The sequence below is a fragment of the Sitophilus oryzae genome, unplaced genomic scaffold, assembly GCF_002938485.1.
Source record: "Sitophilus oryzae breed Bouriz unplaced genomic scaffold, Soryzae_2.0 scaffold_375_pilon_pilon, whole genome shotgun sequence".
NCBI classification, from domain to species: Eukaryota; Metazoa; Arthropoda; class Insecta; order Coleoptera; family Curculionidae; genus Sitophilus; species Sitophilus oryzae.
The window spans coordinates 754326-760376 of NW_022146946.1; the positions used below are offsets into that span (position 1 = coordinate 754326).

General features: G+C 29.8%; 1 long non-coding RNA gene across 1 annotated transcript; it reads left to right on the plus strand.

Moving 5' to 3' along the window:
- Positions 1–1186: 1186 nt before the first annotated feature.
- On the plus strand, positions 1187–1671 carry LOC115885151. Its single transcript, XR_004050693.1, has 2 exons — positions 1187–1433; positions 1628–1671. It is a non-coding gene; the product is annotated as an uncharacterized LOC115885151 (long non-coding RNA).
- The last annotated feature ends 4380 nt before the right edge of the window (positions 1672–6051 follow it).

Below are 6051 nucleotides of genomic sequence, written 5' to 3' on the forward strand. Positions count from 1 at the left end.
TTGACTCTTCTCCACAAGTCATCATCACAAGTGGAATTCGCTTGCTTCTTGCTATATATTATGGTGCTCCAAAAAAATTTGATTCTATAGACAAAAGTATATAGTATAAATATTTAAATTTTGTTAAAAATATTTGGAACAATGAAATGGTACAACTTTCTTGTCTTCCTCCAACATCTGCTTCTGCCTGTCAACACTTATATCGTGTACACTATCAAGTTCAACTGTGGCTAGGCAATCAATTGGACCCAGAAGACACTGGGGTTGGAAATTTATAGATCATACTTTGGAGCCGATTGATACTTTACTTCCAGCTGCTCCAGAAAAACTACTTAACACAATTTTTTGCAATTGCAAAAAGGGTTGTAGCGCAAACTGTGGTTGTAAAAGAGTCGGATTGTTTTGTACACCAATATGTACTAATTGTCAAAGTCAGTCTTGCTCCAATATTGACTTAAATACAGATAAGGATTTTGATGAGGAGACAACTGATGCATCTGTCATAGATGGATTTCCAGATATTCCGCAAGAAGATGAGAAAGAAGAAAGCGAAGCAGACATTACTGTTGAAGTATCATTTGAAGATTGCCACTCAATGAGATTAAAATTCTCCCAAAACCAACAGAGATTAAAATTCTCCCAAAACCAACAATAATCCGTTCGACTATAATCATTACCAAGAGCACCGTTTTTTAAAATTAATAGTATAATGTGTAATAAAACTTAAACACAATAGAGCGTGGATTAAACCTACAAGCACAGATAACACATAATCCAGATGGCTCCTTACGTGTTAAAAATTGTCACCCTAATTTCACTCCAATTTGGAAAAATATTGGAGTGACGTTTGAATAATCTGAAATTTTTAGATTTCTTTTCTCACTTTTTTGGGAGGTTTTGCTTCTCTTGCACAGATGTCGCTTGCACTTCAGTTGCGTGGTTGCCAAACGTTATATCGAATATATTTCATTTCATTATGAATATATAAAATTAAAGGTATACAAAATTAAAAGATTATGTAATTTATAAACATGAAATAGATATGTTAAATTAATATATAAATATTTAACTTAATACGTTCATTATTATTTTATTAATCTATCGTCACACGTCATTTACCAGTTCCCTAATTGCGAAAAGTTTCATATGACATTAACCTCAAAAATGATCTTTGAAAACAAACAACAACAAACAGAGCAAGAAATGAACAAATAACTACATAATGACTGATAATGATAAGTGATAATAATAACTTTAATGATATGAAGGCTGATGAAGGTAATTATAAACATTATTTTGAGTTTGTTTAATAAAATATAGGATACAATATAACTAAGCAAAATCAAACAGTTTTAGACAACCAATACAAGATTTTAGAACTTGACATCGTGATAAACAAATTGTACATTCAGGAACTCGTTTAAATATTATAGGTAAGTAATATTTTCACAAAACTAAACATTTTAGCCCTAAAATCACAGGTAATATATAGAATATACCTATGATAAAAAGTTAAATACTGATGTATATTTATTCTAATCACATTTAAATTTAAACTCAAAATTTTCATAAAAAAGAAAATGATAATTTTTCGTAAATATAAAGTAAATAATATTACATATTTCAGGTTGATTGACGAATACTCTACAGTTGATTAGAGCCCATGATGATGCGAAGATAATTAATATCACCTAACTTCAAGAAACCAGCATAAAGAAGTTTACATTCATAACTCATCTAACCATTATAGGCAATAATTTACAAAAGTAGCCATTTTTGATTATAATATTAAGGTACTTAAGTAGGTACATTTTTATTTTCTAGATCAGTAATGTCGTCATAATTTAAATGAACTCACAGATAGCAATGGGGCACTGCACCGAAGCAGTATTACAAAATATGTGAAATAAAACTGTAATACAAATTGCTCTATAAAATTTAATAGAAATAAATTTATTTATAAAAAGTAAGTTATGAAGTTTTATTTTTCCTAGGAAAAAAATAACATTTATATTTTGATCAATTTAGAACATTACAGTTAAAAAAATATGTGTTAGAATAACATATTTTTAATAAAATTGCAGCTTTTAATTTTTATACTTTTTTGCTTTTATATCAATAAGAACTAACGTAAGGAACAATTCATATTTATACTATGAAAACACATGCATATTTTTTGATGTTTTTAAAACCAGTGAATGATGTTGAAATATACTACACCTATTATTCTTATTAACTAACTTTAATTACAAACTTACACATTATTGTCATTGGAAATAAATTAATTTGGATATTCTATTTGTTTAGAAACTTTTTTACCTATTGTAGTTTTTTTAAAACCTACTTGATTTAAAACAAAAAAATGTCACCTGTTGTGACAAAATAAGGTCTTTTTTACTAGAAAACAATCTAGTGAGCTTTTCTAATAATACTTTATTGATATACCATATGATCGAAAAAACGGCGTCAGCGATGGCTATGAAATGAAGATCGCTGTCATTTTAAATGTAAATTTATATGGGAAATGTCATCGATTGCCATTTCCCAGCCAACTGGACGCCGTTTTTTTTTGATCATACGGTATAATATGTATTCCCATCTGTTAATCTTTTTATTTTAAGGAAGATTTAGGAAGGGTAGCTTAAAACATGTTTGTCAATCAATTATCTTTATATGTCGTTTGTAAAAATATTTTACAGTAGTAGAAAATAAAACTGTTTTTAAGGCGAACAGCTTCTTTGCTAAAATATTTTTTTGGTCCCAATACATAATGATTTACATTTTATTTTTAACTTCAAATAATGAATTTAATGGAAAAATTGCAAGTCATAAAAACGTTCTAAATATACAAATCTAACCATTTTTTCCATACCGTTGCTCCAGTTTTTTGTCAAATTAACGAATATTAGAAATAGTTTATTTCAACCTCTTCAGCTTATTTTAAAAATGTTGACAAATAACAAAGAATACACCCCTTAAAGTTTCGCATTTGTCTTGATATACTCTGTATAAGACAACAGTAAATAACTTGTAATATAACTTCGAAATATAAATTTGAAATTAAAATAATGATTTGTTATAGTGATTTACGTTTTATTAATTTTGATTTTTTTTTCTTAAATTTAATTTAAAAGTGATTTACGTTATTTATTAATTGAAACGTTTAAAATTTGAATATACGTTCAAAATTTTTTTTTACAATAAATTTGTTTATGATAAATAATTTTATAATAAAAATATGACCGAATTTCCTGGAAAGTTTGCCAAATTTGTACATATGAAAACCTAGCTTTACCACTTATCACAGAAAATCTCTATTCCTTCCCTTATCACAGAATAATACAGGAACGAACCATATGCGACAAAGATAGAAGATTTAGATATGTCGTCGAGTTCATTCATATAGAATTTTTTTGCACATTTTGTATGTAAAAATACGGCGTTAAGTTACCTTAGAAATGGTGATCGATGGCTTTTACCATATACCGTATGATCGAAAAAAAAACGGCGTCAGCGATGGCTATGAAATGAAGATCGCTGTCATTTGATATGTAAAATTATATGGGGAATGTCATCGATCGTCATTTCCAAACCAATCGGACGCCGTTTTTTTTTCGATCGTAGGGTATAATTTAACACATTAAGAGTTGTCCATCGTTATATTTCTATATCTATGCAAAGTTTACGATGGATAAATCAAGTAATATTAAGTGGATACAAATTATAAATGAATCAGTGAATATAAACTGTTATAAATTATAAGTAGGTAATGCAGTTAGTGAATATACCGTACGATAGAAAAAAAAGGCATGGGAGTGGGCTTGGAAATGAAGATCGCTGTCGTTTAATAGGTATGTAAAATTATATGATAAATCTTATCGATTGTCACTTCCAAATCAACATGACATGCATCTGTACATCATTAATCTCACGACTAGAGTTTCCTGAAATCCCGAACTCCCAGGATCCCGGCGGCGTGTATGTTTATCTCCGAAATCCCGATATTAAATTCCGGGATCCCGAAAATCCCATAAAATTTAAATGTCCAATCTAAAATGATTCGACTTTATACACCTTTCAAAGATCAACAAAACAAAGTAAAATTCATATTTAGTAAGTAAAAAAATGCAGTTTCAGACAATAGTTTGGTTTGGTTTGGTCGAGTTTTGTTAACACTGTCTAGTCTGGGCTTTTTTATTTGATATATGTTAATCAAATAAAAAAGCCCAGACTAGATAAAATCAGGAGCTAACTAATAGAATCATATCAATTCTCTCTGATGTAGGATAAGTGTCTATTTTCGGAAAATTTCTTCGGAAGATTTTTTTTTGTTTCAACTGACGAACTGACACAAAATGATAACTAGTTGCTAAAGTTGAACTAATTTGACAGCTATGTTGAAGTAACGTCAGACATATCACAGCCACCCTAGATTTTATCAAATAATAAAGATCTATTCACACTAAATCATAGAAATGAAAATATCTAGGAAAATCTTTGTTTGAGGGGTAGGCCGGCAACCTTAATAGTATTTGGAAGTGACATGAATTTCCCATTGAATATCGGAATAATATTCTGGGTGATTCAATTAAACTAAAGGATTTATACAGGGTGGGTATTAAAGGAGTTATACAGGTTATACCAATGTTCAACATTAATTTTGCCCCACCCTGTATAACTTTATGGGTCAGGTTTTAATTTGATTAAAGTGCAATAGAGTAAATTCCAATTTAGGTAGTTTTTCTTGAAATTTAAAAATTGTTCTTCAAAATCTTAAGTAAGTCTAAAACCTTACATTTCAGTCATATACTTCCCTAATAAAACACACCTTTATTTTTCTCTTAGAATCTAAAAATTAATTAATAAAGGGGGTATTCCCTTACAAAAAAATACAAATTTGATGTGTAACTTTTTTTGGGGACACCCTGTAGAACTCTCTATATTTTTAAAACGTACGCAGAATTAACTTACATATGATCACAAAATTTCATTTCAATACGAATTGGTCGTTCTCCTTGGAGCCTCCGAGTCATATGAGAGGCGCCACCCTGTATAATTTTTATATAGTTGCACTTTAATAAATTGTTAGTTAAAACTAACAGTCCTACGAGTGTGGAATTTTGTACAGGTGGATTTTGGACATTCATCTCTTAAGAGAGTGAAATAAGGGATGAAAATTTGTACAAACATTTGTTAAAATCGGGTTTAGAAGTATGAAATTCTGTTTGTTCCTTATGTAACGTAATTTAGTAATAACAAGCAATTTTTTTTCAGAACGTCCACACCTCATTTCACCCCGTTAGAGGGCGAATTTCCAAAAATTGTTCCTGAGTGCTAAATTACGTTACATAAGGAACGTCTGCGCAAAATTTCATACTTCCAAAACCGATTTTAATGAATTTTTGTACAAATTTTCATCCCTTAATTCTTATGGGGCGAATGCCTAAAATTCGCTTCTGAGTACTCACTTTCATCACTTGAGGAACCTCTGTGCAAATTTTCATACTTCTAGGACAGATTTTTTTTTCAGAAAGTTCGCCCTCATTTCACCCCCTTAGAGGGAAAATTTCGAAAATTGCTTCTTAGTGCTAAATTACCTTATATAAGGAACGTCTGCGAACAATTTTATACTTCCAAACCGATTTTAACAAATTTTTGTACATATTTTCATCCCTTATTTCTTAAAGGGATGAATGCCTAAAATTCGCTTCTGAGTATAACTTTCATCACATGATGAACCTCTGTGCAAATTTTCATACTTCTAGGACAGATTTTTTTTCAGAACGTTCACCCTTCATTTCACCCCCTTAGAGGGAAAATTTCCTAAAATTGCCTCTTAGTGCTAAATTAAGTTACATAAGGAATTACAGTTGAGGGTTGGAACCTTTGGTGTTACACAGCAAAATAACATAAGGAACGTCTACGCAAAATTTCATACTTCTAAAACCGATTTTAACAAATTTTTATACCAATTTTCATCCCTTATTTCTTAGGGGATGAATGTCCAAAATTCGCTTCTGAGTACTCACTTTCGTCATTTAATTAACAATT